Source organism: Pseudophryne corroboree, chromosome 9 (assembly GCF_028390025.1).
Source record: "Pseudophryne corroboree isolate aPseCor3 chromosome 9, aPseCor3.hap2, whole genome shotgun sequence".
Classification (NCBI taxonomy): Eukaryota; Metazoa; Chordata; class Amphibia; order Anura; family Myobatrachidae; genus Pseudophryne; species Pseudophryne corroboree.
In genome coordinates, this window is record NC_086452.1 from 302,627,832 (window position 1) to 302,643,676 (window position 15,845).

The window sequence follows — 15,845 nt, forward strand, 5'->3', positions numbered from 1 at the left end:
TTCAAACTTATTCATTTATGTACCATTAGTTAGAAGTAGAAAAGTTCTAATAGAAACCACAAAGCTCATCTACAGCCACACCACACTGGATACGTCCAATCTCATCTGATCTTGGAAGCTAAGTAGTGTTGGGCTTGGTTAGTACTTGGATGGGAGACCACCTGGCAATACAAGGTGCTGTAGGTATTTTTATACTGCCAATACAGTTCTGTTGATGCATTCCAATTTCAATCTTATTCATTTATGTACCAGTAGTTAGAAGTAGAAAAGTTCTAACAGAAACCACAAAGCTCATCTACAGCCACACCACACTGGATACGCCCAATCTCATCTGATCTTGGAAGCTCAGAAGTGTTGGGCCTGGATGGTACTCGGATGGGAGACCACCTGGGAATACAAGGTGCTGTAGGTGTTTTTATACTGCCAAGACCATTCTGTTGATGCATTACATTTTCAAACGTATTCATTTATGTACCAGTAGTTAGAAGTAGAAAAGTTCTAACAGAAACCACAAAGCTTATCTACAGCCACACCACACTGGATACGCCCAATCTCATCTGATCTTGGAAGCTAAGAAGTGTTGGGCCTGGTTAGTACTTGGATGTGAGACCACCTGGGAACACAAGGTGCTGTAGGTATTTTTATACTGCAAAAACCGTTCTGTTGATGCATTCCATTTTCAAACTTATTCGTTTATGTACCAGTAGTTAGAAGTAGAAAAGTTCTAACAGAAACCACAAAGCTCATCTACAGCCACAACACACTGGATACACCCAATCTCATCTGATGTTGGAAGCTAAGAAGTTTTGGGCCTGGTTAGTACTTGGATGTGAGACAACCTGGGAACACAAGGTGCTGTAGGTTTTTTTTATACTGCCAACACCATTCTGTTGATGCATTTTATTTTCAAACGTATTCAGTTATGTACCAGTAGCTAGTAGTAGAAAAGTTCTAACAGAAACCACAAAGCTCATCTACAGCCACACCAAACTGGATACACCCAATCTCATCTGATCTTGGAAGCTAAGCAGTGTTGGGCCTGGTTAGTACTTGGATGGAAGACAACCTGGGAATACAAGGTGCTGTAGGTTTTTTTATACTGCCAACACCGTTCTGTTGATGCATTCCATTTTCAATCTTATTCATTTATGTACCAGTAGATAGAAGTAGAAAAGTTCTAACAGAAACCGCAAAGCTCATCTACAGCCACACCACACTGGATACGCTCAATCTCATCTGATCTTGGAAACTAAGCAGTGCTGGGCCTGGTTAGAATTTGGATGGGAAACCTCCTGGGAATGCACGGTGCTGCAGATATTTATATACTGCCAACTCCGTTCTGTTGATGCATTCCATTTTCAAACTTTTTCATTTATTTACCAGTAGTAAGAAGTAGAAAAGTTCTAACAGAAACCACAAAGATCATCTACAGCCACACCACACTGGAAACACCCAATCTCATCTGATCTTGGAAGCTAAGCAGTGTTGGGCCTGGTTAGTACTTGGATGGGAGACCACCTGGGAATACAAGGTGCTGTAGGTATTTTTATACTGCCAACACCGTTCTGTTGATGCATTCCATTTTCAAACTTATTCATTCATGTACCAGTAGTTAGTAGTAGAAAAGTTCTAACAGAAACCACAAAGCTCATCTACAGCCACACCAAACTGGATACACCCAATCTCATCTGATCTTGGAAGCTAAGCAGTGTTGGGCCTGGTTAGTACTTGGATGGAAGACAACCTGGGAATACAAGGTGCTGTAGGTTTTTTTATACTGCCAACACCGTTCTGTTGATGCATTCCATTTTCAATCTTATTCATTTATGTACCAGTAGATAGAAGTAGAAAAGTTCTAACAGAAACCACAAAGCTCATCTACAGCCACAACACACTGGATACGCCCAATCTCATCTGATGTTGGAAGCTAAGAAGTGTTGGGCCTGGTTAGTACTTGTATGTGAGACAACCAGGGAACACAATGTGCTGTAGGTTTTTTTTATACTGCCAACACCATTCTGTTGATGCATTCTATTTTCAAACGTATTCAGTTATGTACCAGTAGCTAGAAGTAGAAAAGTTCTAACAAAAATCACAAAGCTCATCTACAGCCACACCACACTGGATACGACCAATCTCAACTGATCTTGGAAGCTTAGCAGTGTTGGGCCTGGTTAGTATTTGGATGGGAGACCACCTGGCAATACAAGGTGCTGTAGGTATTTTTATACTGCCAATACCGTACTGTTGATGCATTCCATTTTCAAACTTATGCATTTATGTACCATTAGTTAGAAGTAGAAAAGTTCTAATAGAAACCACAAAGCTCATCTACAGCCACACCACACTGGATACGCCCAATCTCATCTGATCTTGGAAGCTAAGCAGTGTTGGGCCTGGTTAGTACTTGGGTGGGAGACCACCTGGGAATATGAGGTGCTGTAGGTATTTTTATACTGCCAACACCGTTCTGTTGATGCATTCCATTTTCAAAATTATTCATTTATGTACCATTAGTTAGAAGTAGAAAAGTTCTAATAGAAATGACAAAGCTTATCTACAGCCACACCACACTGGATACACCCAATCTCATCTGATCTTGGAAGCTAAGCAGTGTTTGGCCTGGTTAGTACTTGTATGGGAGACCACCTGGCAATACAAGGTGCTGTAGGTATTTTTATACTGCAAACACCATTCTGTTGATGCATTCCATTTTCAAACTTATTCATTTATGTACCAGTAGTTAGAAGTAGAAAAGTTCTAACAGAAACCACAAAGCTCATCTACAGCCACACAACACTGGATACGCCCAATCTCATCTGATCTTGGAAGCTAAGCAGTGTTGGTCCTGGTTAGTACTTGGATGGGAGACTACCTGGCAATACAAGGTGCTGTAGGTATTTTTATACTGCAAACACCGTTCTGTTGATGCATTCCATTTTCAAACTTATTCATTTATGTACCAGTATTTAGAAGTAGAAAAGTTCTAACAGAAACCACAAAGCTCATCTACGGCAACACCATACTGGATACGCCCAATCTCATCTGATCTTGGAAGTTAAGAAGTGTTGGGCCTGGTTAGTACTTGGATGGGAGGCCACCTGGGAATACAAGGTGCTGTAGGTATTTTTATATTGCCAACACCATTCTGTTGAAGCATTCCATTTTCAAACTTATTTATTTATGTACCAGTAGTTAGAAGTAGAAAAGTTCTAACAGAAACCACAAAGCTCATCTACAGCCACACCACACTGGAAACGCCCAATCTCATCTCATCTTGGAAGCTAAGCAGTGTTGGGCCTGGTTAGTACTTGGATGGGAGACAACCTGGGAACACAAGGTGCTGTAGGTAATTTTACACTGCCAACACCGTTCTGTTGATGCATTCCATTTTCAAACTTATTCATTTATGTACCAGTAGTTAGAAGTAGAAAAGTTCTAACAAAAATCACAAAGCTCATCCACAGCTACACCACACTGGATACGATCAATCTCCTCTGATCTTGGAAGCTTAGCAGTATTGGGCCTGGTTAGTACTTGGATGGGAGACCACCTGGCAATACAAGGTGCTGTAGGTATTTTTATACTGCCAATACCGTACTGTTGATGCATTCCATTTTCAAACTTATTCATTTATGTACCATTAGTTAGAAGTAGAAAAGTTCTAATAGAAACCACAAAGCTCATCTACAGGCGCACCACACTGGATACACCCAATCTCATCTGTTCTTGGAAGCTAAGCAGTGTTGGGCCTGGTTAGTACTTAGATGGGAGACAACCTGGGAATACAAGGTGCTGTAGGTATTTTTATACTGCCAATACCGTTCTGTCGATGCATTCCATTTTCAAACTTATTCATTTATGTACCATTAGTTAGAAGTAGAAAAGTTCTAATAGAAACCACAAAGCTTATCTACAGCCACACCACACTGGATACGCCCGATCTCATCTGATCTTGGAAGCTAAGCAGTGTTGGGCCTGGTTAGTACTTGGATGGGAGACAACCTGGGAATACAAGGTGCTGGAGGTATTTTTATACTGCCAACACCATTCTGTTGATGCATTCCATTTTCAAACGTATTCATTTATGTACCAGTAGCTAGAAGTAGAAAAATTCTAACAGAAACCGCAAAGTTCATCTACAGCAACACCACAGTGGATACGCCCAATCTCTTCTGACCTTGGAAACTAAGCAGTGTTGGGCCTGGTTAGTATTTGGATGGGAAACCACCTGGGAATGCAAGGTGCTGCAGATATTTTTATACTGCCAACTCCGATCTGTTGATGCATTCCATTTTCAAACTTTGTTCATTTATTTACCAGTAGTTAGAAGTAGAAAAGTTCTAACAGAAACCACAAAGCTCATCTACAGCCACACCACACTGGATACACCCAATCTCATCTGATCTTGGAAGCTAAGCAGTGTTGGGCCTGGTTAGTACTTGGATGGGAGACCACCTGGGAATGCAAGGTGCTGTAGGTATTTTTATACTGCAAACACTGTTCTCTTGATGCATTCCATTTTCAAACTTATTCATTTATGTACCAGTAGTTAGAAGTAGAAAAGTTCTAACAGAAACCAAAAAACTCAGCTACAGCCACACCATACTGGATACGCCCAATCTCATCTGATCTTGGAAGCTAAGAAGTGTTGGGCCTGGTTAGTACTTGGATGGGAGGACTCCTGGGAATACAAGGTGCAGTAGGTATTTTTATATTGCCAACACCATTCTGTTGAAGCATTCCATTTTCAAACTTATTTATTTATGTACCAGTAGCTAGAAGTAGAAAAGTTCTAACAGAAACCGCAAAGCTCATCTACAGCCACATCACACTGGATACGCCCAATCTCATCTGATCTTGGAAACTAAGCAGTGCTGGGCCTGGTTAGTACTTGGATGGGAAACCTCCTGGGAATGCAAGGTGCTGCAGATATTTTTATACTGCCAACTCCGTTCTGTTGATGCATTCCATTTTCAAACTTTTTCATTTATTTACCAGTAGTTAGAAGTAGAAAAGTTCTAACAGAAACCGCAAAGCTCATCTACAGCCATACCACACTGGATACACACAATCTCATCTGATCTTGGAAGCTAAGCAGTGTTGGGCCTGTTTAGTACTTGGGTGGGAGATAACCTGGGAATACGAGGTGCTTTAGATATTTTTATACTGCCAACACCGTTCTGTTGATGCATTCCATTTTTAATCTTATTCATTTATGTACCAGTAGTTAGAAGTAGAAAAGTTCTAACAGAAACAACAAAGCTCAGCTGCAGCCACACCACACTGGATACTTCCAATCTCATCTGATCTTGGAAGCTTAGCAGTGTTGGGCCTGGTTAGTACTTGGATGGGAGACCACCTATGAATAAAAGGTGCTGTGGGTATTTTTATACTGCCAAAACCGTTCTGTTGATGCATTCCATTTTCAAACTTTTTAATTTATGTACCAGTAGTTAGAAGTAGAAAAGTTCTAACAGAAACCACAAAGCTCATCTACAGCCACACCACACTGGATACGCACAATCTCATCTGATCTTGGAAGCTAAGCAGTGTTGGGCCTGGTTAGTACTTGGATGGGAGACAACCTGGGAATACAAGGTGCTGGAGGTATTTTTATACTGCCAACACCATTCTGTTGATGCATTCCATTTTCAAACGTATTCATTTATGTACCAGTAGCTAGAAGTAGAAAAGTTCTAACAGAAACCGCAAAGTTCATCTACAGCAACACCACAGTGGATACGCCCAATCTCTTCTGACCTTGGAAACTAAGCAGTGTTGGGCCTGGTTAGTATTTGGATGGGAAACCACCTGGGAATGCAAGGTGCTGCAGATATTTTTATACTGCCAACTCCGATCTGTTGATGCATTCCATTTTCAAACTTTGTTCATTTATTTACCAGTAGTTAGAAGTAGAAAAGTTCTAACAGAAACCACAAAGCTCATCTACAGCCACACCACACTGGATACACCCAATCTCATCTGATCTTGGAAGCTAAGCAGTGTTGGGCCTGGTTAGTACTTGGATGGGAGACCACCTGGGAATGCAAGGTGCTGTAGGTATTTTTATACTGCAAACACTGTTCTCTTGATGCATTCCATTTTCAATCTTATTCATTTATGTACCAGTAGTTAGAAGTAGAAAAGTTGTAACAGAAACCACAAAGCTCATCTACAGCCACACCACACTGGATATGCCCAATCTCATCTGATCTTGCAAGCTAAGCAGTGTTGGTCCTGGTTAGTACTTGGATGAGAGACCACCTGGCAATACAACGTGCTGTAGGTATTTTTATACTTTAAAACACCGTTCTGTTGATGCATTCCATTTTCAAACTTATTCATTTATGTACCAGTAGTTAGAAGTAGAAAAGTTCTAACAGAAACCAAAAAACTCAGCTACAGCCACACCATACTGGATACGCCCAATCTCATCTGATCTTGGAAGCTAAGAAGTGTTGGGCCTGGTTAGTACTTGGATGGGAGGCCTCCTGGGAATACAAGGTGCTGTAGGTATTTTTATATTGCCAACACCATTCTGTTGAAGCATTCCATTTTCAAACTTATTTATTTATGTACCAGTAGCTAGAAGTAGAAAAGTTCTAACAGAAACCGCAAAGCTCATCTACAGCCACATCACACTGGATACGCCCAATCTCATCTGATCTTGGAAACTAAGCAGTGCTGGGCCTGGTTAGTACTTGGATGGGAAACCTCCTGGGAATGCAAGGTGCTGCAGATATTTTTATACTGCCAACTCCGTTCTGTTGATGCATTCCATTTTCAAACTTTTTCATTTATTTACCAGTAGTTAGAAGTAGAAAAGTTCTAACAGAAACCACAAAGCTCATCTACAGCCATACCACACTGGATACACACAATCTCATCTGATCTTGGAAGCTAAGCAGTGTTGGGCCTGTTTAGTACTTGGGTGGGAGATAACCTGGGAATACGAAGTGCTTTAGATATTTTTATACTGCCAACACCGTTCTGTTGATGCATTCCATTTTTAATCTTATTCATTTATGTACCAGTAGTTAGAAGTAGAAAAGTTCTAACAGAAACAACAAAGCTCAGCTGCAGCCACACCACACTGGATACTTCCAATCTCATCTGATCTTGGAAGCTTAGCAGTGTTGGGCCTGGTTAGTACTTGGATGGGAGACCACCTGGGAATAAAAGGTGCTGTGGGTATTTTTATACTGCCAAAACCGTTCTGTTGATGCATTCCATTTTCAAACTTTTTAATTTATGTACCAGTAGTTAGAAGTAGAAAAGTTCTAACAGAAACCACAAAGCTCATCTACAGCCACACCACACTGGATGCACCCAGTCTCATCTGATCTTGGAAGCTAAGCAGTGTTGGGCCTGGTTAGTACTTGCATGGGAGACCACCTGAGAATACAAGGTGCTGTAGGTAATTTTATACTGCCAACACCGTTCTGTTGAAGCATTCCATTTTCAAACTTATTAATTTATGTACCAGTAGTTAGAAGTAGAAAAGTTCTAACAGAAACCAAAAAGCTCATCTACAGCCACACAACACTGGATACGTCCAATCTCATCTGATCTTGGAAACTAAGCAGTGTTGGTCGTGGTTAGTACTTGGATGGGAGACAACCTGGCAATACAAGAAGCTGTAGGAATTTTTATACTGCCAACACCGTTCTGTTGATGCATTCCATTTTCAAACGTATTCATTCATGTACCAGTAGTTAGAAGTAGAAAAGTTCTAACAGAAACCACAAAGCTCATCTACAGCCACACCACACTGGAAACGCCCAATCTCATCTGATCTTGGAAGCTAAGCAGTGTTGTGCCTGGTTAGTACTTGGATGGGAGACAATCTGGGAACACAAGGTGCTGTAGGTTTTTTTTTATACTGCCAACACCATTCTGTTGTTGCATTCTATTTTCAAACGTATTCAGTTATGTACCAGTAGCTAGAAGTAGAAAAGTTCTAACAAAAACCACAAAGCTCATCTACAGCCACATCACACTGGAAACGCCCAATCTCATCTGATCTTGGATGCTAAGCAGTGTTGGGCCTGTTTAGTACTTGGGTGGGAGACCACCTGGGAATATGAGGTGCTGTAGGTATTTTTATACTGCCAACACCGTTCTGTTGATGCATTCCATTTTCAAAAGTATTAATTTATGTACCAGTAGTTAGAAGTAGAAAAGTTCTAACAAAAACCACAAAGCTCATCTACAGCCACACCACACTTGATACGACCAATCTCATCTGATCTTGGAAGCTTAACAGTGTTGGGCCTGGTTAGTACTTGGATGGGAGACCACCTGGCAATACAAGGTGCTGTAGGTATTTTTATACTGCCAATACCGTACTGTTGATGCATTCCATTTTCAAACTTATTAATTTATGTACCATTAGTTAGAAGTAGAAACGTTCTAACAAAAACCACAAAGCTCATCTGCAGCCACACCACACTGGATACACCCAATCTCATCTGATCTTGAAAGCTAAGAAGTGTTGGGCCTGGTTAGTACTCGGATGGGAGACCACCTGGAAATACAAGGTGCTGTAGGAGTTTTTATACTGCCAACACCATTCTATTGATGCATTCCTTTTTCAAACGTATTCATTTATGTACCAGTAGTTAGAAGTAGAAAAGTTCTAACAGAAACCTCAAAGCTTATCTACAGCCACAACACACTGGATACACCCAATATCATCTGATCTTGGAAGCTAAGAAGTGTTGGGCCTGGTTAGTACTTGGATGGGAGACAACCTGGGAATACAAGGTGCTGGAGTTATTTTTATACTGCCAACACCATTCTGTTGATGCATTCCATTTTCAAACTTATTCATTTATGTACCAGTAGCTAGAAGTAGAAAAGTTCTAACAGAAACCGCAAAGTTCATCTACAGCCACACCACACTGGATACGTCCAATCTCTTATGATCTTGTAAACTAAGCAGTGCTGGGCCTGGTTAGTATTTGGATGGGAAACCTCCTGGGAATGCAAGGTGCTGCAGATATTTTTATACTGCCAACTCCGTTCTGTTGATGCATTCCATTTTCAAACTTTTTCATTTATTTACCAGTAGTTAGAAGTAGAAAAGTTCTAACAAAAGTCACAAAGCTCATCTACAGCTACACCACACTGGATACGCCCAATCTCATCTGATCTTGAAAGCTAAGAAGTGTTGGGCCTGGTTAGTACTCGGATGGGAGACCACCTGGCAATACAAGGTGCTGTAGGAGTTTTTATACTGCCAACACAATTCTATTGATGCATTCCTTTTTCAAACGTATTCATTTATGTACCAGTTGTTAGAAGTAGAAAAGTTCTAACAGAAACCTCAAAGCTTATCTACAGCCACAACACACTGGATACACCCAATATCATCTGATCTTGGAAGCTAAGAAGTGTTGGGCCTGGTTAGTACTTGGATGGGAGACAACCTGGGAATACAAGGTGCTGGAGTTATTTTTATACTGCCAACACCATTCTGTTGATGCATTCCATTTTCAAACTTATTCATTTATGTACCAGTAGCTAGAAGTAGAAAAGTTCTAACAGAAACCGCAAAGTTCATCTACAGCCACACCACACTGGATACGTCCAATCTCTTATGATCTTGTAAACTAAGCAGTGCTGGGCCTGGTTAGTATTTGGATGGGAAACGACCTGGGAATGCAAGGTGCTGCAGATATTTTTATACTGCCAACTCCGTTCTGTTGATGCATTCCATTTTCAAACTTTTTGATTTATTTACCAGTAGTTAGAAGTAGAAAAGTTCTAACAAAAATCACAAAGCTCATCTACAGCCACACCACACTGGATACGACCAATCTCATCTGATCTTGGAAGCTTAGCAGTGTTGGGCCTGGTTAGTACTTGGATGGGAGACCACCTGGCAATACAAGGTGCTGTAGGTATTTTTATACTGCCAATACCGTACTGTTGATGCATTCCATTTTCAAACTTATTCATTTATGTACCAGTAGTTAGAAGTAGAAAAGTTCTAATAGAAACCACAAAGCTCATCTACAACCACACCACACTGGATACGCCCAATCTCATCTGATCTTGGAAGCTAAGCAGTGTTGGGCCTGGTTAGTACTTAGATGGGAGACCACCTGGGAATACAAGGTGCTGTATGTATTTTTATACTGCCAACACCGTTCTGTTAATGCATTCCATTTTCAAACTTATTCATTTGTGTACCAGTAGCTATAAGTAGAAAAGTTCTAAAAGAAAACACAAAGCTCATCTACAGCCACACCACACTGGATACGCCCAATCTCATCTGATCTTGAAAGCTAAGAATTGTTGGGTCTGGTTAGTACTTGGATGGGAGACCACCTGGAAATACAAGGTGCTGTAGGTGTTTTTATACTGCCAACACCATTCTATTGATGCATTCCTTTTTCAAACGTATTCATTTATGTACCAGTAGTATGAAGTAGAAAAGTTCTAACAGAATCCTCAAAGCTTATCTACAGCCACAACACACTGGATACACCCAATATCATCTGATCTTGGAAGCTAAGAAGTGTTGGGCCTGGTTAGTACTTGGATGGAAGACAACCTGGGAATACAAGGTGCTGGAGTTATTTTTATACTGCCAACACCATTTTGTTGATGCATTCCATTTTCAAACTTATTCATTTATGTACCAGTAGCTAGAAGTAGAAAAGTTCTAACAGAAACCGCAAAGTTCATCTACAGCCACACCACACTGGATACGTCCAATCTCTTATGATCTTGTAAACTAAGCAGTGCTGGGCCTGGTTAGTATTTGGATGGGAAACCACCTGGGAATGCAAGGTGCTGCAGATATTTTTATACTGCCAACTCCGTTCTGTTGATGCATTCCATTTTCAAACTTTTTCATTTATTTACCAGTAGTTAGTAGTAGAAAAGTTCTAACAGAAACCACTAAGATTATCTACAGCTACAGCCACAACACACTGGATACGCCCAATCTCATCTGATCTCTGAAGCTAAGCAGTGTTGGGCCTGGTTAGTACTTGGATGGGAGACCACCTGGGAATACAAGGTGCTGTAGGTATTTTTATACTGCCAACACCATTCTGTTGATGCATTCCATTTTCAAACTTATTCATTTGTGTACCAGTAGCTATAAGTAGAAAAGTTCTAACAGAAAACACAAAGCTTATCTACAGCCACACCACACTGGATATGCCCAATCTCATCTGATCTTGAAAGCTAAAAAGTGTTGGGCCTGGTTAGTACTCGGATGGGAGACCACCTGGAAATACAAGGTGCTGTAGGTGTTTTTATACTGCCAACACCATTCTATTGATGCATTCCATTTTCAAAGTTATTCATTTACGTACCAGTAGTTAGAAGTAGAAAAGTTCTAACAAAAATCACAAAGCTCATCTACAGCCACACCACACTGGATACGACCAATCTCATCTGATCTTGGAAGCTTAACAGTGTTCGGCCTGGTTAGTACTTGGATGGGAGACCACCTGGCAATACAAGGTGCTGTAGGTATTTTTATACTGCCTATACCGTACTGTTGATGCATTCCATTTTCAAACTTATTAATTTATGTACCATTAGTTAGAAGTAGAAACGTTCTAACAAAAACCACAAAGCTCATCTGCAGCCACACCACACTGGATACGCCCAATCTCATCTGATCTTGAAAGCTAAGCAGTGTTGGGCCTGGTTAGTACTTGGATGGGAGACCACCTGGGAATACAAAGTGCTGTAGGTATTTTTGTACTGCCAACACAGTTCTGTTGATGCATTCCATTTTCAAACTTATTCATTTATGTACCAGTAGTTAGAAGTAGAAAAGTTCTAACAAAAATCAAAAAAGCTCATCTACAGCCACACCACACTGGATACGCCCAATCTCATCTGATCTTGGAAGCTTAGCAGTATTGGGCCTGGTTAGTACTTGGATGGGAGACTACCTGGCAATAAAAGGTGCTGTAGGTATTTTTATACTGCCAATACCGTACTGTTGATGCATTCCATTTTCAAACTTATTCATTTATGTACCATTAGTTAGAAGTAGAAAAGTTCTAATAGAAACCACAAAGCTCATCTACAGGCGCACCACACTGGATACGCCCAATCTCATCTGTTCTTGGAAGCTAAGCAGTGTTGGGCCTGGTTAGTACTTAGATGGGAGACAACCTGGGAATACAAGGTGCTGTAGGTATTTTTATACTGCCAATACCGTTCTGTTGATGCATTCCATTTTCAAACTTATTAATTTATGTACCATTAGTTAGAAGTAGAAAAGTTCTAATAGAAACCACAAAGCTTATCTACAGCCACAGCACACTGGATACGCCCGATCTCATCTGATCTTGGAAGCTAAGCAGTGTTGGGCCTGGTTAGTACTTGGATGGGAGACAACCTGGGAATACAAGGTGCTGGAGTTATTTTTATACTGCCAACACCATTCTGTTGATGCATTCCATTTTCAAACTTATTCATTTATGTACCAGTAGCTAGAAGTAGAAAAGTTCTAACAGAAACTACAAAGTTAATCTACAGCCACACCACACTGGATACGCCCAATCTCATCTGATCTTGGAAGCTAAGCAGTATTGGGTTTGGTTAGTACTTGGATGGGAGACCACCTGGGAATACAAGGTGCTGCAGGTATTTTTATACTGCCAACACCGTTCTGTTGATGCATTCCATTTTCAAATTTATTAATTTATGTACCAGTAGTTAGAAGTAGAAAAGTACTAACAGAAACCACAAAGCTCATCTACAGCCACACTACACTGGATACGAACAATCTCATCTGATCTTGGAAGATAAGCAGTGTTGGGCCTGTTTAGTACTTTGGTGGGAGACCACCTGGGAATACGAGGTGCTGTAGGTATTTTTATACTGCCAACACCGTTCTGTTGATGCATTCCATTTTCAAAATTATTCATTTATGTACCATTAGTTAGAAGTAGAAAAGTTCTAACAGAAACCACAAAGCTCACCTACAGCCACACAACTCTGGATATGCCCAATCTCATCTGATCTTGGAAGCTAAGCAGTGTTGAGACTGGTTAGTACTTTGATGGGAGATCACCTGGGAATACAAGGTGCTGCAGGTATTTTTATACTGCCAACACCGTTCTGTTGATGCATTCCATTTTCAAACTTATTCATTAATGTACCAGTAGCTAGAAGTAGAAAAGTTCTAACAGAAACCACAAAGCTCATGTTCAGCCACACCACACTGGATACACCCAATCTCATCTGATCTTGGAAGCTAAGCAGTGTTGGGCCTGGTTAGTACTTGGATGGGAGACCACTTTGGAATACAAGGTGCTGTAGGTATTTTTATACTGCCAACACCGTTCTGTTGATGCATTCCAATTTCAATCTTATTCATTTATGTACCAGTAGTTAGAAGTAGAAAAGTTCTAACAGAAAACACAAAGCTCATCTACAGCCACACCACACTGGATACGCCCAATCTCATCTGATCTTGAAAGCTAAGAATTGTTGGGCCTGGTTAGTACTTGGATGCGAGACCACCTGGAAACACAAGGTGCTGTAGGTGTTTTTATACTGCCAACACCATTCTATTGATGCATTCCTTTTTCAAACGTATTCATTTATGTACCAGTAGTTAGAAGTAGAAAAGTTCTAACAGAAACCTCAAAGCTTATCTACAGCCACAACACACTGGATACACCCAATATCATCTGATCTTGGAAGCTAAGAAGTGTTGGGCCTGGTTAGTACTTGGATGGGAGACAACCTGGGAATACAAGGTGCTGGAGTTATTTTTATACTGCCAACACCATTCTGTTGATGCATTCCATTTTCAAACTTATTCATTTATGTACCAGTAGCTAGAAGTAGAAAAGTTCTAACAGAAACCGCAAAGTTCATCTACAGCCACACCACACTGGATACGCCCAATCTCATCTGATCTTGGAAGCTAAGCAGTATTGGGCTTGCTTAGTACTTGGATGGGAGACCACCTGGGAATACAAGGTGCTGTAGGTATTTTTATACTGCCAACACCGTTCTGTTGATGCATTCCATTTTCAAACTTATTCATTTATGTACCAGTAGTTAGAAGTAGAAAAGTTCTAACAGAAACCGCAAAGCTCATCTACAGCCACACCACACTGGATACGCTCAATCTCATCTGATCTTGGAAACTAAGCAGTGCTGGGCCTGATTAGAATTTGGATGGGAAACCTCCTGGGAATGCACGGTGCTGCAGATATTTTTATACTGCCAACTCCGTTCTGTTGATGCATTCCATTTTCAAACTTTTTCATTTATTTACCAGTAGTTAGAAGTAGAAAAGTTCTAACAGAAACCACAAAGCTCATCTACAGCCACACCACACTGGAAACGCCCAATCTCATCTGATCTTGGAAGCTAAGCAGTGTTGGGCCTGTTTAGTACTTGGTTGGGAGGCCACCTGGGAATTTGAGGTGCTGTAGGTATTTTTATACTGCCAACACCGTTCTGTTGATGCATTCCATTTTCAAAAGTATTCATTTATGTACCAGTAGTTAGAAGTAGAAAAGTTCTAACAAAAACCATAAAGCTCATCTGCAGCCACACCACACTGGATACGCCCAATCTCATCTGATCTTGGAAGCTAAGCAGTGTTGGGCCTGGTAAGTACTTTGATGGGAGACCACCTGGGAATACAAGGTGCTGTAGGCATTTTTATACTGCCAACACCGTTCTGTTGATGCATTCCATTTTCAAACTTATTCATTTATGTACCAGTAGTTAGAAGTAGAAAAGTTCTAACAAAAATCACAAAGCTCATCTACAGCCACACCACACTGGATACGACCAATCTCATCTGATCTTGGAAGCTTAGCAGTGTTGGGCCTGGTTAGAACTTGGATGGGAGACCACCTGGCAATACAAGGTGCTGTAGGTATTTTTATACTGCCAATACCGTACTGTTGATGCATTCCATTTTCAAACTTATTCATTTATGTACCAGTAGTTAGAAGTAGAAAAGTTCTAAATAGAAACCACAAAGCTCATCTACAGCCACACCACACTGGATACGCCCAATCTCATCTGATCTTGGAAGCTTAGCAGTGTTGGGCCTGGTTAGTACATGGATGGGAGACCACCTGGCAATACAAGGTGCTGTAGGTATTTTTATACTGCCAATACCGTACTGTTGATGCATTCCATTTTCAAACTTATTCATTTGTGTACCAGTAGCTATAAGTAGAAAAGTTCTAACAGAAAACACAAAGCTCATCTACAGCCACACCACACTGGATACGCCCAATCTCATCTGATCTTGAAAGTTAAGAATTGTTGGGCCTGGTTAGTACTCGGATGGGAGACCACCTGGAAGTACAAGGTGCTGTAGGTGTTTTTATACTGCCAACACCATTCTATTGATGCATTCCTTTTTCAAACGTATTCATTTATGTACCAGTAGTTAGAAGTAGAAAAGTTCTAACAGAAACCTCAAAGCTTATCTACAGCCACCACACACTGGATACACCCAATATCATCTGATCTTGGAAGCTAATAAGTGTTGGGCCTGGTTAGTACTTGGATGGGAGACAACCTGGGAATACAAGGTGCTGGAGTTATTTTTATACTGCCAACACCATTCTGTTGATGCATTCCATTTTCAAACTTATTCATTTATGTACCAGTAGCTAGAAGTAGAAAAGTTCTAACAGAAACCACAAAGTTAATCTACTGCCACACCTCACTGGATACGCCCAATCTCATCTGATCTTGGAAGCTAAGCAGTATTGGGTTTGGTTAGTACTTGGATGGGAGACCACCTGGGAATACAAGGTGCTGCAGGTATTTTTATACTGCCAACACCGTTCTGTTGATGCATTCCATTTTCAAATTTA

At 40.8% G+C, this 15,845-nt stretch overlaps 10 non-coding genes and 56 pseudogenes across 10 annotated transcripts; all 66 read left to right on the top strand.

The window, feature by feature from the left end:
* The first annotated feature begins 67 nt into the window (after nucleotides 1-67).
* LOC134961060 (5S ribosomal RNA) lies at nucleotides 68-186 on the top strand (annotated as a pseudogene).
* Nucleotides 187-293: 107 nt separating this feature from the next.
* LOC134961162 (5S ribosomal RNA) lies at nucleotides 294-412 on the top strand (annotated as a pseudogene).
* A 107-nt stretch (nucleotides 413-519) lies between these two features.
* On the top strand, nucleotides 520-638 carry LOC134960242 (5S ribosomal RNA; annotated as a pseudogene).
* Nucleotides 639-745: 107 nt separating this feature from the next.
* LOC134958925 (5S ribosomal RNA) lies at nucleotides 746-864 on the top strand (annotated as a pseudogene).
* Nucleotides 865-972: 108 nt separating this feature from the next.
* On the top strand, nucleotides 973-1,091 carry LOC134960371 (5S ribosomal RNA; annotated as a pseudogene).
* A 107-nt stretch (nucleotides 1,092-1,198) lies between these two features.
* Nucleotides 1,199-1,317, top strand: LOC134964143 (5S ribosomal RNA; annotated as a pseudogene).
* A 107-nt stretch (nucleotides 1,318-1,424) lies between these two features.
* LOC134960702 (5S ribosomal RNA) lies at nucleotides 1,425-1,543 on the top strand. Its single transcript, XR_010187803.1, has one exon. It is a non-coding gene; the product is annotated as a 5S ribosomal RNA (ribosomal RNA).
* Nucleotides 1,544-1,650: 107 nt separating this feature from the next.
* On the top strand, nucleotides 1,651-1,769 carry LOC134960372 (5S ribosomal RNA; annotated as a pseudogene).
* A 334-nt stretch (nucleotides 1,770-2,103) lies between these two features.
* On the top strand, nucleotides 2,104-2,222 carry LOC134962580 (5S ribosomal RNA; annotated as a pseudogene).
* A 107-nt stretch (nucleotides 2,223-2,329) lies between these two features.
* LOC134964459 (5S ribosomal RNA) lies at nucleotides 2,330-2,448 on the top strand. Its single transcript, XR_010188217.1, has one exon. It is a non-coding gene; the product is annotated as a 5S ribosomal RNA (ribosomal RNA).
* A 107-nt stretch (nucleotides 2,449-2,555) lies between these two features.
* LOC134960712 (5S ribosomal RNA) lies at nucleotides 2,556-2,674 on the top strand (annotated as a pseudogene).
* A 107-nt stretch (nucleotides 2,675-2,781) lies between these two features.
* On the top strand, nucleotides 2,782-2,900 carry LOC134962649 (5S ribosomal RNA; annotated as a pseudogene).
* A 107-nt stretch (nucleotides 2,901-3,007) lies between these two features.
* LOC134959906 (5S ribosomal RNA) lies at nucleotides 3,008-3,126 on the top strand (annotated as a pseudogene).
* A 107-nt stretch (nucleotides 3,127-3,233) lies between these two features.
* Nucleotides 3,234-3,352, top strand: LOC134961195 (5S ribosomal RNA; annotated as a pseudogene).
* A 107-nt stretch (nucleotides 3,353-3,459) lies between these two features.
* LOC134958981 (5S ribosomal RNA) lies at nucleotides 3,460-3,578 on the top strand (annotated as a pseudogene).
* A 107-nt stretch (nucleotides 3,579-3,685) lies between these two features.
* LOC134962038 (5S ribosomal RNA) lies at nucleotides 3,686-3,804 on the top strand (annotated as a pseudogene).
* Nucleotides 3,805-3,911: 107 nt separating this feature from the next.
* LOC134960714 (5S ribosomal RNA) lies at nucleotides 3,912-4,030 on the top strand (annotated as a pseudogene).
* A 107-nt stretch (nucleotides 4,031-4,137) lies between these two features.
* Nucleotides 4,138-4,256, top strand: LOC134964201 (5S ribosomal RNA; annotated as a pseudogene).
* Nucleotides 4,257-4,364: 108 nt separating this feature from the next.
* Nucleotides 4,365-4,483, top strand: LOC134961258 (5S ribosomal RNA). Its single transcript, XR_010187874.1, has one exon. It is a non-coding gene; the product is annotated as a 5S ribosomal RNA (ribosomal RNA).
* A 107-nt stretch (nucleotides 4,484-4,590) lies between these two features.
* On the top strand, nucleotides 4,591-4,709 carry LOC134963335 (5S ribosomal RNA; annotated as a pseudogene).
* Nucleotides 4,710-4,816: 107 nt separating this feature from the next.
* On the top strand, nucleotides 4,817-4,935 carry LOC134961105 (5S ribosomal RNA; annotated as a pseudogene).
* Nucleotides 4,936-5,042: 107 nt separating this feature from the next.
* Nucleotides 5,043-5,161, top strand: LOC134961544 (5S ribosomal RNA; annotated as a pseudogene).
* A 107-nt stretch (nucleotides 5,162-5,268) lies between these two features.
* LOC134963522 (5S ribosomal RNA) lies at nucleotides 5,269-5,387 on the top strand (annotated as a pseudogene).
* A 107-nt stretch (nucleotides 5,388-5,494) lies between these two features.
* Nucleotides 5,495-5,613, top strand: LOC134961667 (5S ribosomal RNA; annotated as a pseudogene).
* A 107-nt stretch (nucleotides 5,614-5,720) lies between these two features.
* Nucleotides 5,721-5,839, top strand: LOC134964202 (5S ribosomal RNA; annotated as a pseudogene).
* A 108-nt stretch (nucleotides 5,840-5,947) lies between these two features.
* LOC134961381 (5S ribosomal RNA) lies at nucleotides 5,948-6,066 on the top strand. Its single transcript, XR_010187898.1, has one exon. It is a non-coding gene; the product is annotated as a 5S ribosomal RNA (ribosomal RNA).
* A 107-nt stretch (nucleotides 6,067-6,173) lies between these two features.
* Nucleotides 6,174-6,292, top strand: LOC134964831 (5S ribosomal RNA; annotated as a pseudogene).
* Nucleotides 6,293-6,400: 108 nt separating this feature from the next.
* On the top strand, nucleotides 6,401-6,519 carry LOC134960269 (5S ribosomal RNA; annotated as a pseudogene).
* A 107-nt stretch (nucleotides 6,520-6,626) lies between these two features.
* Nucleotides 6,627-6,745, top strand: LOC134961106 (5S ribosomal RNA; annotated as a pseudogene).
* Nucleotides 6,746-6,852: 107 nt separating this feature from the next.
* Nucleotides 6,853-6,971, top strand: LOC134963045 (5S ribosomal RNA; annotated as a pseudogene).
* A 107-nt stretch (nucleotides 6,972-7,078) lies between these two features.
* On the top strand, nucleotides 7,079-7,197 carry LOC134962116 (5S ribosomal RNA; annotated as a pseudogene).
* Nucleotides 7,198-7,304: 107 nt separating this feature from the next.
* Nucleotides 7,305-7,423, top strand: LOC134960870 (5S ribosomal RNA). Its single transcript, XR_010187823.1, has one exon. It is a non-coding gene; the product is annotated as a 5S ribosomal RNA (ribosomal RNA).
* Nucleotides 7,424-7,756: 333 nt separating this feature from the next.
* LOC134960598 (5S ribosomal RNA) lies at nucleotides 7,757-7,875 on the top strand (annotated as a pseudogene).
* Nucleotides 7,876-7,984: 109 nt separating this feature from the next.
* Nucleotides 7,985-8,103, top strand: LOC134959010 (5S ribosomal RNA). Its single transcript, XR_010187154.1, has one exon. It is a non-coding gene; the product is annotated as a 5S ribosomal RNA (ribosomal RNA).
* A 107-nt stretch (nucleotides 8,104-8,210) lies between these two features.
* Nucleotides 8,211-8,329, top strand: LOC134962829 (5S ribosomal RNA; annotated as a pseudogene).
* Nucleotides 8,330-8,436: 107 nt separating this feature from the next.
* LOC134963404 (5S ribosomal RNA) lies at nucleotides 8,437-8,554 on the top strand (annotated as a pseudogene).
* Nucleotides 8,555-8,662: 108 nt separating this feature from the next.
* On the top strand, nucleotides 8,663-8,781 carry LOC134964681 (5S ribosomal RNA; annotated as a pseudogene).
* A 107-nt stretch (nucleotides 8,782-8,888) lies between these two features.
* LOC134964760 (5S ribosomal RNA) lies at nucleotides 8,889-9,007 on the top strand (annotated as a pseudogene).
* A 107-nt stretch (nucleotides 9,008-9,114) lies between these two features.
* Nucleotides 9,115-9,232, top strand: LOC134964361 (5S ribosomal RNA; annotated as a pseudogene).
* Nucleotides 9,233-9,340: 108 nt separating this feature from the next.
* On the top strand, nucleotides 9,341-9,459 carry LOC134964682 (5S ribosomal RNA; annotated as a pseudogene).
* A 333-nt stretch (nucleotides 9,460-9,792) lies between these two features.
* On the top strand, nucleotides 9,793-9,911 carry LOC134961569 (5S ribosomal RNA; annotated as a pseudogene).
* A 107-nt stretch (nucleotides 9,912-10,018) lies between these two features.
* Nucleotides 10,019-10,137, top strand: LOC134959163 (5S ribosomal RNA). The gene has a single exon (XR_010187238.1). It is a non-coding gene; the product is annotated as a 5S ribosomal RNA (ribosomal RNA).
* A 107-nt stretch (nucleotides 10,138-10,244) lies between these two features.
* Nucleotides 10,245-10,362, top strand: LOC134964622 (5S ribosomal RNA; annotated as a pseudogene).
* A 108-nt stretch (nucleotides 10,363-10,470) lies between these two features.
* LOC134958919 (5S ribosomal RNA) lies at nucleotides 10,471-10,589 on the top strand (annotated as a pseudogene).
* Nucleotides 10,590-10,696: 107 nt separating this feature from the next.
* On the top strand, nucleotides 10,697-10,815 carry LOC134964810 (5S ribosomal RNA; annotated as a pseudogene).
* Nucleotides 10,816-10,928: 113 nt separating this feature from the next.
* On the top strand, nucleotides 10,929-11,047 carry LOC134961546 (5S ribosomal RNA; annotated as a pseudogene).
* Nucleotides 11,048-11,154: 107 nt separating this feature from the next.
* On the top strand, nucleotides 11,155-11,272 carry LOC134964141 (5S ribosomal RNA; annotated as a pseudogene).
* A 108-nt stretch (nucleotides 11,273-11,380) lies between these two features.
* On the top strand, nucleotides 11,381-11,499 carry LOC134963957 (5S ribosomal RNA; annotated as a pseudogene).
* A 107-nt stretch (nucleotides 11,500-11,606) lies between these two features.
* Nucleotides 11,607-11,725, top strand: LOC134959829 (5S ribosomal RNA; annotated as a pseudogene).
* Nucleotides 11,726-11,833: 108 nt separating this feature from the next.
* Nucleotides 11,834-11,952, top strand: LOC134963412 (5S ribosomal RNA; annotated as a pseudogene).
* Nucleotides 11,953-12,059: 107 nt separating this feature from the next.
* Nucleotides 12,060-12,178, top strand: LOC134962589 (5S ribosomal RNA; annotated as a pseudogene).
* Nucleotides 12,179-12,285: 107 nt separating this feature from the next.
* On the top strand, nucleotides 12,286-12,404 carry LOC134962702 (5S ribosomal RNA; annotated as a pseudogene).
* Nucleotides 12,405-12,511: 107 nt separating this feature from the next.
* On the top strand, nucleotides 12,512-12,630 carry LOC134960774 (5S ribosomal RNA; annotated as a pseudogene).
* A 107-nt stretch (nucleotides 12,631-12,737) lies between these two features.
* LOC134961159 (5S ribosomal RNA) lies at nucleotides 12,738-12,856 on the top strand (annotated as a pseudogene).
* A 107-nt stretch (nucleotides 12,857-12,963) lies between these two features.
* LOC134964602 (5S ribosomal RNA) lies at nucleotides 12,964-13,082 on the top strand (annotated as a pseudogene).
* Nucleotides 13,083-13,189: 107 nt separating this feature from the next.
* LOC134959801 (5S ribosomal RNA) lies at nucleotides 13,190-13,308 on the top strand (annotated as a pseudogene).
* Nucleotides 13,309-13,415: 107 nt separating this feature from the next.
* LOC134958960 (5S ribosomal RNA) lies at nucleotides 13,416-13,533 on the top strand (annotated as a pseudogene).
* A 108-nt stretch (nucleotides 13,534-13,641) lies between these two features.
* Nucleotides 13,642-13,760, top strand: LOC134964683 (5S ribosomal RNA; annotated as a pseudogene).
* Nucleotides 13,761-13,867: 107 nt separating this feature from the next.
* On the top strand, nucleotides 13,868-13,986 carry LOC134964427 (5S ribosomal RNA). Its single transcript, XR_010188214.1, has one exon. It is a non-coding gene; the product is annotated as a 5S ribosomal RNA (ribosomal RNA).
* Nucleotides 13,987-14,093: 107 nt separating this feature from the next.
* LOC134964193 (5S ribosomal RNA) lies at nucleotides 14,094-14,212 on the top strand (annotated as a pseudogene).
* Nucleotides 14,213-14,319: 107 nt separating this feature from the next.
* Nucleotides 14,320-14,438, top strand: LOC134961954 (5S ribosomal RNA). Its single transcript, XR_010187984.1, has one exon. It is a non-coding gene; the product is annotated as a 5S ribosomal RNA (ribosomal RNA).
* Nucleotides 14,439-14,545: 107 nt separating this feature from the next.
* LOC134963308 (5S ribosomal RNA) lies at nucleotides 14,546-14,664 on the top strand. The gene has a single exon (XR_010188111.1). It is a non-coding gene; the product is annotated as a 5S ribosomal RNA (ribosomal RNA).
* A 107-nt stretch (nucleotides 14,665-14,771) lies between these two features.
* Nucleotides 14,772-14,890, top strand: LOC134963675 (5S ribosomal RNA; annotated as a pseudogene).
* A 108-nt stretch (nucleotides 14,891-14,998) lies between these two features.
* LOC134961477 (5S ribosomal RNA) lies at nucleotides 14,999-15,117 on the top strand (annotated as a pseudogene).
* A 107-nt stretch (nucleotides 15,118-15,224) lies between these two features.
* On the top strand, nucleotides 15,225-15,342 carry LOC134964188 (5S ribosomal RNA; annotated as a pseudogene).
* Nucleotides 15,343-15,676: 334 nt separating this feature from the next.
* Nucleotides 15,677-15,795, top strand: LOC134962008 (5S ribosomal RNA; annotated as a pseudogene).
* Nucleotides 15,796-15,845: the final 50 nt, after the last annotated feature.